The following is a 13,343-nucleotide window of genomic DNA, read 5'->3' on the forward strand; positions in this document are numbered from 1 at the left end:
GACAGCCAAGTCCACCACAGTTGATCATCATATAATCTTGTTGTTGCTGTGTACAATGTTCTCTTGGTTCTACTCACTTTACTGGTAAATTTAATAAGGAAACTGATGAAAAAGTGAGATATGGAGACCTGCCAGTAACAGCTCTAAAACTACCTGACAGAACAATAATCATCAAAACTGTTAAGGAGTGGATAATTAAATAGAAAAAGTGATCAGGGATTTGAATTTTGACCAAAAATCTTTTGAAAATTGGAAAGCTGTGTGGCCAAAATTAGATTTACAGTAGGTTTTTTATCCTGTGGTCTGTGAAGTTGTTTTCTAAAAATACATTAATATAATGATATTTAGTTTATAGGTGGTTTTTGTTTATGACCCTATATATTTTAATTTTTGCATTTTAAAATATTGTTCTCAAATGGAATTTCTAGGTTTGACCAGAGTTCCAAAGGGGATACGTGACCTAAAAGAAGTTATGAAACTTTGATTTACAAGATACAAGATAAGGTTGAAATGGGTTCATGATTTAGACATAGAGTGATACTATAAGCAAAATTAGAAAAACAAAAGGTAGTCTACCTCTAAGATCTGTGAAGAAGGAAGGAATTTGTCGCCAAAGAAGTAGAGTACATTATGGGATACACAATGGATAATTTTGATTATATTAAGTTTAAATGGTTTTGTACAAATAAAACCAATGCAAACAAGATTAGAAGGGAAGCAATAAATTGGGAAATTTTTTTACATTCAAGGGTTCTGATAAAGGCCTCATTTTTAAAATATATAGGGAATTGACTCAAATTTATAAGAATACAAGCCATTCTCCAATTGATAAATGGTCAAAGGATATGAACAGACAATTTTCAGATGAAGAAATTAAAACTTTCTAGTCATATGAAAAAATGCTCTAAATCACTATTGATTGGAGAAATACAAATTAAGCCAACTTTAAGGTACCACTAGATACTTCTCAGTTTGGCTGAGATGACAGGAAAAGATAATGAATGATAGAAGGGATGTAGGAAAACCGGGAGACTAATACATTGTTGGTAGAGTTGTGAACTGATCAAATCAGAGTAGTCTCAGTGGAAATATTTTTCAAAATTCATGACCAAAGAGGAGTTAGAGAAAATCATAGAAAAAAAATAGATAATTTTTGTTGTAGAGAATTGAAGTTTTTGTACACAAATAAAATCAATGCAGTTAACTTTAGCAAGGAAATGGTTAATTGGAAAAAATAATCTTTGCCATATATTTTTCTGTCGAGGTCTTATTTCCCAGGTATAAAAGAATCTGACTTAAATATGTAAGAACAAAAGCCATTTCCAAATGAATAAATGATGAAAAGAATATGAACAGGATAATAAAAAAGGAATAAATCCAAGCTATATATGTATGAATAAAAATAAATTTCAAATCATAGTGAAATGCAAATTGAAACCACTTAGTCACCACCTCACACTCAACAAATTGGCAAAAAAGATAAAATGAAAGTGACAGTAGCTGAAAGTATGTGGAAAGACAAGCATACTAATGCATTATTGGTGGAGCTGTGAATTTGTCTAGACATTTTGTAAAACTGTTTGGAAGTTTACCCCCCAAATCACTTAAATGTGCTTAAGCTTTGCCTTTGCATTTCTACTTCTAAGCCTATATCTAGAGTTATTAAAGAACAAGGAAAAGGAATCATATTATGCAAAACCCTAGGTATCTGGGTGCTAGGTTTTTTAGTTAAGTCTTACCTGAATCGTAATACATGGTATAGTTGTCACATTAATATTTTTTTGCAAAGTTAGATGTTTATTTTTGTGTTTCCTTATTTTTGCATAATCTATCTTATTCTGGAGTCAATTTCCTTTTCGTGTGTTACTCATCAGCAGTGCTTTTGCTTCCAGATTTCCTGAGTCTTGCCATCCTACCCCATAGTCACTTGTCTGTTAGAAAGTGTTTATGAAGTGAGCCAGAAAGATGTGGTTTTATGATGTCTCTCTAGACATAGCAAAATGGACTAAAACCTAGGCTGGGTCTGGGCAATATATCTACATAAATGTGATATGCAGATGCAGTGTGTGTGTGTGTGTGTACGTGTACACATTCTTTTCCTTCATCAAGATCTAGGTAGTTCCCAGTGTAAGTGAAATTGTTTCTGTCCCTTTTCACTGATTGTCTCCTATTCTTGCAATTTTCTCCCTCTTTGTCTTGGCTTCCTGACCTCACTGCTTTTATTCACATTTCAGCTAAAAGCCTACATTGTGTAAGAAGTCTTTTCTGATCCTCCTCAATTTTAGTGGCTTCTCTCTGACATTTCTTCTCATTCATTTATGTACATAGGTGTTTTAAATATTTTTTCCTCAATTAGAATGTGAACTCTTTGAGACCAGTGACTGTTTTTGCTGTTCTTTATATTCCTAGCATTTAGTGTAGTGCCTGGCTCTCAGAGTAAGTGATTAATAATGGTTATAGACTTAACTACACCCATCCCTATTTGTCTTTGCTCCTACTCAGTTAAAGAAAACAGTATTTAAAGGAAAACACTCCCACAGTGTTCACCTGGAATACAGTGGTGGAGAGAACAGAAAAGCGGGTCAGAATGTTGTAATAATGAAAGGGTATGTCAGGTAGAACTGTGGGAGAGGAAGCGGTGTTGAGATACATTCTGCATGGTAAGAGAGAGTCTGGGAGATTTGAGTATGCAATTTCAAGTGTTAGTGCCAAGTGAAATTGCAAGCTGAAGAGTCTTCCCAGTTAAGGATGCTTATCAAGGGCCTATTGTGTGCCAGGGCACCATGCTAAAGAGAGGAGAGGGACCAAAAGTCCTTTCTCACCAGCAGAGAGCTTATACTTTGTTGAGAGAGAAAACTTAGACAATTCCTTAAAGATCATAAGCTCTTTTTCTCATCATAAACTCTTTGTAAATGTTTCATGTTGACTTAAGCATACTGGTAGTTCATGATAAATAGCACATAAGGATAACTTTCACTCATTGACTTTCAGAGAAGATAGCGATCGCTGTAGGTTAATGTACTCAAGGCAGCTTCTTGGAAGAATTGGAATTTGTGCTAGATCTTGAAGGATGACAGTGGTTTTGACGAACTGGGAAAAATGATCAAATCATGGAAATTTCTTGTGCCTGGAATGCTCTCTCTCTTCACTTCTACCCAAGGCAGCTGGTTGTACAGCGGAGAAGTGCTGGGAATCAGGAAGATAGAAGTTTAAATTGGCCCTCAGATACTTAATGGTTGTATGACCCTGGGGATATTCCTTAACTTCCATTTGCCTCAATTTCCTCAAAAGTAAAATGGGTATAAGCTCACTTGATAGGATTGTTGTGAAGATTGCATAAGGTATCTGTAAAAAGTGCTTAGTGCATTAGCTGGCACACAGGAGGCACTATATGAATGTTCTCTCCCACTCCATATCTTAGAATGCCTGGCTTCCTTAAGACTCAGCTTAAATACTACAGTCTGCAAGAAGCCTTTCTGGTCAAGTCAGTCCAAGTCACTGAGCAATTGGCAAATATCTAGTATCTGGCAGGCACTGTGCTCAGTACTGGGAATAGAATTAAAGGCAAAGTTAAAATATGCAGTCCCTGTTCCTAGTTGACCTCCCAGTCAGAATCTACCCACCTCGACTAATCTTCCCTGTCTGAAGTTACTTTTTTAGTTATTTTGTATAAAAGCTCCTTGAGGACAGAGAGGCCATTTTAAGCATAGAGCATGTAATATATTTTTAGGGGCTTTCGCTCACATATAGCCTGGGAGTTCCTTGTGTGAATAGACATCTCTATCTACCGTGTTCTTCTCCATCCTTTTCCAAGGGAGACTTCTTTTCTCCCATAAGGGGAAGCAAGAGGTTAAGTCCAAAAGCTTAGCAGACTAGATTTATATCTGTCTGCTTCCTTAAATATTGTTAGTCTAGCCAACATGATTTTTAGGTTTAATCTAACTTCTGATCTGATCTGATTATTTAGATGGAGGAAGACCCCAAACTTTACATATCCAAGGCTTGACCCCTTTCCTTCTAGATACCAATTTCAACACCAACACACATAATGGGTAGCCAAGAAACCCATGTATCCAATTCCATTGCTAAACAGAAATCAGAGAAAGTATACATGAGAGAGTATACATGAGACAATATGGTGAATGAACTCTCCCATTGAGAATGAGTGAGATCAGTTCAACCAAGGAATAGAGAGAAGACTACATCTCACCCCAGAGGAAGTTCTAGAGAAGTCTTCAGTGTATCAATCTGGGGACAAGGATCTGATGGAGACTGCCAGCTTCTTTCATGTCAGATTTTCCCCAGAGTCTTTTCCTTTAGCAACTTGAAATGGAGTTGGCTTCTTCCATCTTCTGTCAAATTTGAAAGCCAGAAGCATCAAGAAGTGCCTACCAAACCCAAAGATATTGAAGACTTGACAAAAACCGAAGATTTCTTCTATCTCTTGCTCTTGCCAACTCTGCCTCCCCCTTTCACAAGACAGGCATTGATCTCTACTAATGAAGAGATACCAATGGCCTTTGGGACCAAGGTTGCACATAATACAAGTTGATTGGTTTAATGGTGATTTTTATTTTGCTGATAGTAAGTAAACCAGCCAGGTAAAGTAGAAGGTTCATATACAGGGAACACTAGAGGTCTAGATTAGGGAGGTAACTTGGGAAGAAACTATTGTCAGCCTTGAATGGCAGACTAAGAGATTTAGCCATTATTTAATGACAATAAATTTTTTGAAGAGGGCATTACATGATTAGCATTTTTTTTTTCATTTAAGTACGTGGTAGTATAAAGGAGAGAAAGGTCTGAGAGTGGGAGGAGAAAAGACTTAAGTTTTAAGCTACCTTAATGGTCTGGGTTAAGGTGAGTGGATGAGCCTGCTGGTGGAAGGGAGAGCACAGGGATCAGTCTGGTCTAACGTAAAGCATGTGGTGGCAGGATTCTCTGTTTCCTATAAACCCTAGTGCTATTTGGACCAGTTGGTATCTGTCATTCCTGTGGTACCACTCCCATCTAGTGGCCATGGTCATTAATTGCAGATCGTCTCTAGAGTTGAGACTACCTCTTACTGACCTAGCAAACCTCATTGAATAGTTAGTTACATGTAGAATCTTGCCTTTGGAAGGGCCCAGCCTCATTTAGTCCAATCTCCTGTTCAAAGTATTGATTTCCTCCTAGATATCCCTGGAAGATAGTCATGCAAACTATGCTCCAGTGCCTCTGAGTGATGGAGAGATCTTTGTCTCTAAAGGCAGTGACTTTAATTGTTAGAAAACTCACTTATGAAAAAGGTTCTTCCCAGTGTTGAGAGGAAAGCATATGGGACAGTCACAGCTGTGCTCGGTATAGCAATGACCTGCTTTGTCTTTATTGTTTGAAAGTTAAAAAAAATTATACTCAGTGTGCACTTATTAAATAGAGGTTTTATAATGATGATGTTTTCACAGACAATAGCGAGGTTAGTCCTTGAAAGATGAATGGTTACTGTGTAATTTTAACTGTGAATTACCCCCTCACAGACACACACCATCCACACTTCTTGGAAAAAAATACTCTTTAATGCTCTGTCAAGATCACTGAAATTCCTGGCCAGTCCTTTTGGTTAAAGCATTAGAGAAGGCTTCTGTTAAATTGCAAATCTATTGTCAAGGAGAAATACTCTTTTTTATTACAGCTTTTTATTGACAAAACATATGCATGGGTAATATTTCAACATTGACCTTTGCAAAAACTTCTGTTCCATCTTTCCCCCTCCTTCCCTCCACTGCCTCCCCTAGATGGCAGGCAGTCTCATACATGTTAAACATGTTAAATACAATATATGTATACATATTTATACAGTTATGTTGTTACACAAGAAAAATCGAATTTAGGAAAGTAAAAATAACCTCAGAAGAAAAACAAAAACGCAAGCAAACAATAACAGAAAGAGTGGAAATGTTATTTTGTGGTCCACACTCATTTCCCAGTGTTCTTTCGCTGGGGTAGCTGGTTTTTTTCACTACTGACCAATTGGAACTGATTTGGATCCTCTCATTGTTGAAGAGAGCCACTTCCATCAGAACTGATCCTCATGTAGCATTGTTGAAGTGTGTAATGATCTCCTGGTTCTGCTCATTTCACTCAGCATCAGTTCATGTAAGTCTCAAGGAGAAATACTCTTAACCAGTTCGTGCCTAAGTTACTTCACAGAGTGATATTCATATTATCTCTATCATATAATCAAGAAGTACTCACATCAGAGGCAGGGAAACAAATTCACATCCAGGATTTAAGACCAGTTAGTTTTGTGTTCCTGAGCAAATCAAGAACTTCTCTGAGCCTTAGTTCCTCCAGATGTTAAATGTGAATAATAATTAACCCTTGTATAACAATTTTAAGGCTTGCAAAGTGTTTTGATTTTCATAACAAATATGAAGTGGTTGCTATTATTATTCCAATGTTAATTTATTAATAGCATTTATCTAGTATCCACTGTGCCAGGCTCCATCCTAAGTGGTTTGCAAATATTTCACTTGATCTTTGCAACAATCCTGGGAGGTAGGTGATATTATTGTTTTACAGGATCAGGAACTCAAATGAAACTGCTAAATATAAGGGTCTTTCCCAGTTGTTAGCTTTCTTGAGTAATCTGCAGCATTAGACATTGTTGAACATCCTCTCTCTTCTGTTTTGGATGGCAACTAAGTGGCCCATAGAGCACCAGGCCTGCGTTCAGGAATAGTCAAGTTCAGATTGGACCTCAGACACTTTCTGACTGACCCAGCCAAGCCATTTCACCTCTTTCTGTCTCAGATCTTTCACCTGTACCATGGGAGATAACAACTTACCAGGGCTCCTGTGGGGATTATATGAGCTAATATTTGGAAAGTGTTTAGTAGGAGCTATAGAGATGTTAGTTGTTAACTTATAAAACAGTCTTATAGTTCTCTAGTTCTCTAGGTGATCTCAGCCTCCATTGCTGTAACAATCATAATCTAGATCAAAGCTTCTTTGGTACCCATTTTATATGCCAATGTACCCAGGGTCTCATAAAGATTTTTAGGGCAAAAGTGGCTCACGAGTGGAAAAAAGTTAGACGCCCTGCTCTATGTTATGTCATAGGATTTGGGGTCTACCCCAAGACTAGAAGCCTTCGGATTTCATTAGGCCTTGCGCATTGCATTATCTCGGTTCAAGTGATTCTCAGCTGTGCATGCTGGATTCAGCCAGGGGCATTGTGAATAGAGTGCTGACAGATTCAGGAATACCTCTGCTCACATTCCCACTCACAGACTTCCCTATGTTACCCTGGCAAATTGTTTAATCTCACTTTGCCCAGTTGTGCAACAGAAACAACAGTAGCACCCACCCCTCAGGACTGTTGGGAGGATCAGATGATATTATATTTGTACAGCACTGAGCCTAGTTCCTGGCACATAGTAGGTACTTAATAAGTGTTTATCTCATGTTTTTTCCCTTAATCCCACTCCAAGGCTGCAGTCTCAGTAACTAATTGCCAGTTGGACATATTGAACTTGGTCTTCCAGGAATATCTAATTTAGTATGTCCAAAATAAAAGTCTTTACCCCATATTTAAATGCCACACCTTGTCTTCCTGAACTTCCCTATCATGGTGGAGAGTACCATCATCCCTCCGCGTTTTCTCAGCTTTGTAATCTTAGTGTTATCCTTAACTTTTTAATTTCTCTACCTCAACCTATTAAATTAATTGCCAAATATTGGCATTCCTACCTCCACAACATTTCTTGCATCAGTTCTGTTCTTTCCAAACTCATGGCGACTACCTCAGTTCACAGTACCATCACTTCTCATCTTGGTGATTACAGTATCATCTTAATTTCTTACTCTGCCTCAAATATTTTACATCTCCATCTATTTGTCACACAGCTATCAGAGTTATTTTCCTAAAGTGTAGATCTGACTTTGGTCATCCCCTCTTTAGGAAACACTCATGCATCCTTATTATCTCTGATTTCAACTATTATTTCATCCACAGCTCATTTTTAAATTTTTCTTTTTTGGTTTAAATTGTACAACTCATGTAATCAGTTCTACAAATTCTATCTCTATAAAATTTGTAAAGAAGTATACACATATGAGAGGGGCAGTGCTCAGGTTTTAGTGACAGGGTTAAATATTAGTATCATGATTTTTTGCTCCAGAATGGGGTATTTATTAGTATAGAGAACTTCTGTTGTAGAAGCTCTCTTTCCTAAAACAGATTTTTACCTGCAACTTTTATTTTCAGAAGGTTTCATGGTAGTACTTGGATACCGAGTGACATGCTTTTCTAGGTTTGTGAATTGCGGAAGTGATCAGGCTCTCTTGACTATTCACCATAGTTTGTGGTCTCACATTAGCATGTGATACATATTACCTCTACATCCCTAAGATGGAAAGCAAAACCCACCATATGGCTTATAGATAATAAACCTGTTATGCCCCCATTTGAATATTTCTGGATACCAGGGCATATTCCTCTTGAAGAGTCTTCAACAGCAAATACAGTTTGAAGCTCAATTGCTCTTGTTTGTATACAGAAGAAACTTATATTGTTCAGTCATCTTCAGTTATGTCTGACTCTTTGTAACTCCATTTGGGGTTTTCGTGGCAAAGATACTGGAGTGTTTTACCATTGCATTTTCCAGGCAGCCAGGGTTAAGTGAGTTGCCCAGAGTAACACAGCTAATAAGTGTTTGAGGCCAACTCTGAACTTAGAGAGATCTCCTCTCTCTCTCTAGGAGATCTCCTAGAGTCTCCTGGAGTCTCCTTGACTCCAGGCCTAGCACTCTGTCTACTGCAGCACCCCATAACTACTGCAAAGATCTATCCATAAGCACTTCTCAGCAGTCCTACTTATTGGGTATTCTTTAATATTTCAAAGCATTAATTGGTTAGGTTACATATGACAGAGATTATGGAGAATTTTCTGAATTCATAATTAGTATTTTGAGACAATTCAGTTTTAGCACATATTCATGTAGAGCGAAGTAAACAGAATCTGTAAAATAACATGCCCTTGACTAAACCAATGTAAATGGAAAGGAGGAAACCCACAACTGAATGCTGTGTAATTATAATTACCAAGCTTGGCCCCAAGGAGAAAAAGAGAAAATGTACCTCCCTCCCTTTGAAGATGTAGGGGACTAAAACTATGGAGCGTTTCTTGTCGTCTTAGGTTTGATGATTAGTTTTATTGAGCTAGGGTTTTTTTTATTTTTAAAATTGTTTATTACAAAGGGTGGCTGAGTGGATGGAAAACAGTAGAAAAAACACTATAGATGCTCTCAGGGGCCTCAACTATAGGTTCCTTTTGTTTCTGAAAAGAAAAAAGATATTTAAAAATTAAAAAAAAAGATACAAAGTCTCTGAAAGCAAGGGACCATTTTGCTTTTCTTTGAAACCCCAGAACTTAGCACAGCACTACACTGTGGACTCTAAGCTTGAGCCTTTTTTCCACTTGTTCCTTGTGGGTACTTATGGGAAAATATACCCTCAGCTTGGTGGAAGGTTTTGGACTGTCCTTACTATAATTTTTCTTTTTCTAAGAGCACATAATCTTTTTCTAAGGACTAATTAGGTCTGATTGGCTAATTGGTATCAACTGATAATCAGAGAAACAGTGACAGGTAGAGGCCCATGAGCTATAAAGTTCTATCAATTAGGGAAGCTTGGTGTGATGATGGATAGAGTACTGAGCCTGGAGTACAGAAGACCTGAGTTCAAATGTGGTCTCAGACTTGTAATAGTTCTGTGACTTTGGGCAAGTTTAGATATGCTTGCCTTAGCTCCTCATCTGTCAAATGAGCTGAAGAAGGAAATGGCAGACCACTCCAGTATCTTTGCCAAGGAAACTCTGAATTGGGTCAGAAAGAGTTGGATATGACTGCAACATGACTTAAAACAACAAATATAAATCAACTCCCCAGTTCTTTAGGTGTTGTGCTACCAGGAGCTGTTGGAATACGCGGGAGCCACTTGACTGGCTGCTGGAGATCCAACCCAGAATGGATCTCCTCTTGTGAGAGGATGATACAAGGAGACTGAGAGATAGTCTCTTTTGCTGCTGGTATTACAAAAGTCAATCCTGAAAAGGTATCTACTACAACATGGATAAAAGACAGACGACCAAAAGATTTATAATGGGTCACATCCATTTGCCAAATTTGATTGGGTCTCAAACCATGAGAGTTTTTCCCTGGAGGGAGGGTAGGAGTGTGGAAAGCAAGGCAAGCCGTAGAGGCTTTTACTATGCTCCTAGCTTCCTCTCTTGTTATTCCAAATTGTAAACATAAAGCTCGAGCAGCCTGATGATATTTAGAATGAGATTCTTGAGCTTCCTGAAATAAAGGAATATTGACCAACATAGTTAGAAGGCTATCTGTCTTTGAATTTCCATGAAAAATAGGACCTGGAAGTCCACTATGTGAGTAGACATGCAAGATATAAATCTTACCTGGATGCTTTCTCACTTGCTCTTGAAGTTCCTTAAAGAGCTGATATATATTGGAAGCTACAAATTTTATTTGGGCTGTGGCAATTCTTTGTAGCCCACCTACTGAATAGTCTGAATCAGGTATTATATTTCTATCTCCTGGATAATAAGCAAGAGCTAGAATGATTGCATACAATTCATTCTGCTGACTGGACTGAAAGGAGTTCTGATTACTCTCTTTATGGTTAAATCATGAGAGTATACAGCACAAATGTTATATTTGGATGCATCTGTAAAGATAGTTGGTCCTTTAAGAGAAACTTTTTCTTCAAGAATCCATCGCCAATTATGTAATAGTCTGGTTATCTTTAATGGAGACCCATGTGTAAAATCTGGAGCCATGGCCAATAAAATTTGCCACTCTGGGATGGTCTCGCAGCATACATTAATTTGTGCATTTATATAAAAGGTGTATATCTTGTCAGGTCTTATCCCAGATAATTGTACTGCTTGCTTAAAGGTCTTTAATAAGATTCTAGCCACAAGCACTGGGTAAGGAATAAGGCTTTGTTCTGGTTTTGCCAGGAGGTTCACCCACTCTATCTGTCTGTCTCCTTGATGAAGGACTGCTGTGGGTGCCTCTTGTGTAGCAAAAATGATATTTCAAGAGTTTTTGAGTGACTTTTTCAACCACATTGGATAAAGCAATTTCAACTTCTCTCAAAGCTTCTTGAGCTTCTTTTGTAAGCTGGCATGGTGAGTTTAAAGCACTGTCTCCCCTTAAAATGTCATACAATGGTTGCGATTGATTGGTAGTCAAGCCTAACACTAGACACAACCATTGGATATCTCATATCAATTTTTGAAAGTCATTTAAGGTATTTAGCTACTTTGTTCTTAAGGAAAGTTTTTGTACTGTAAGTACCTTAGGATATACTTCATATCCTAAATATTGAAAAGGAGCGTGTCTTTGAATTTTTTCTGCAGCTATATGCAGTGTGTAGTTCCTTAGTGTTTCTATAGTCTTTTGTAGACATGCTTCTAGCATTTGCTCCTCAGGTGCACATCCCAATATATCATCCATATAATATAATAGCATAACTTTTGGAAATGCTTTTCTTACTGGATTAAGAGCAGCAGCAACATACATTTGACACATAGTGGGGCTGTTTTTCATTCCCTGTGGCAAAACTGTCCATTCATATCTTTTATAAGGCTCAGCTAAGTTAACGCTGGGCACTGAAAAGGCAAATCTTTTCGTATCCTCCTTATCTAGAGGGATAGAATAGAAACAATCCTTAATGTCTATAACCCAAGGAGGCCATTCTCTAGGCAATTGAGCAGGAGATGGAAGTCCAGGCTGAAGAGTTCCCATAGTTTCCATCTGTTCATTTACTGTTCTTAAATCAGTGCGCATCCTCCATTTTCCCGATTTCTTTTTTACAACAAATACAGAGGAATTCCAAGGACTTGGAGAAGGTTGTTGTAAATATCTTTGGTCAAGTTGCTCCAGTACTATATCTAATAAGGCCTGAATTTTATCACTAGCTAAGGGCCATTGTTCTATCCACACTGGTATCAGTTTTCCATTGAATAGGTCAGACAATGCACTGGCCTCTCAGTCAGAGAGATCAGAGAACAGCAATTGCCTCTCAGTCTCCTTGTCTCATCCTCTCACAAGAAGAGATCCATTCTGCAGGTCTGGGTTGGATCTCCAGCAGCCACTGTCAGGTGGCTCCTGTGTATTCCAACATTTAGGGTGTCTCAAAACTGCACTATTCAGTAATAGAGTTGGAGATTGGCCTTGGCAGAGGGAAGGGCCATCCCATTAACAGAGACTGGACTAAAAAAAGAGAATGGGGGGTGTCATCAGTTTTGTGATATAAAGAGAGCTAGCACTAGCTGGGCACTATGTTCTCAATAAGATGTGAAGCAAGGTTCTCTGAGAAGAGATTGAGGAGAGAATTGTCAAGTAGTAGAAGAGAAAAGAGATTTGGAACAGCTACTGTGTGGAATGGTGTACAGAATCAATTAGCAAAGAGAGAAAGAATTACTTCCATGAGGATTTACCAGTTGAGACAATGTAAAATAAATTCAGTTATGATTTCTTCCAATTATATTCAACATCATGTGAACTGGATCAGAGGTGGTAGATGGTAGCAGTAACTATAATAATAATAAGCAATATTTATATAGCACTATATATGTGTGAGTAAAAATTTTTTTATATATATAATCAACACACATAATAAAATGACATTTTATATGTAAATATGCATATAATGGATGTATGGATATGTATATACCATATTTTGTAAGTATATGTTTATACTTATAACCTATGTGTGTGCGTATGTGTGTGTATATATATATGTATGTATTTATATACTCCATTATGTATATGTATATATGCACAATATGTACATGTCTATATGTCTATAAAATCTCACTTGATCCTCACAAAAATCTAGTCAGTTGGTATTATTATCTCCATTTTACAAGTGAGGAAACTGTGACTGACAGAAGGCAAGTGACTTGTCCAGTCACATAGCTAGGAAGTGTTTGAGGCAAGGTTTGAAATATTCTGGGACTTGGGTTTGTAAGGGCACAAATTGTGATAGGATGAAGAAGAAAGGGATCCAAGAATTGAGAATATTTGAGAATTAAATAATTGTTACAATACTGGAGATTGGCATGTAATGAAAGTGAAGGTACAGCAGGGGTGGAGTGCCCAGATTACCAGGGTGAGGGCCGTGAGCCAGAAAAGTCAGAATTCCCTCCAAGTATCCCCAGACGCTAGAGTATGAGAGATGGGTGAGTATTCTATTTTCTGGAATCTTTATTTTTAACTCCAAGGTGATTCTTCTTGGAAGAGACTTATGTGTGGGCAAACGTTATAACATTCATT

The sequence above is a fragment of the Antechinus flavipes genome, chromosome X (genome assembly GCF_016432865.1).
Source record: "Antechinus flavipes isolate AdamAnt ecotype Samford, QLD, Australia chromosome X, AdamAnt_v2, whole genome shotgun sequence".
NCBI classification, from domain to species: Eukaryota; Metazoa; Chordata; class Mammalia; order Dasyuromorphia; family Dasyuridae; genus Antechinus; species Antechinus flavipes.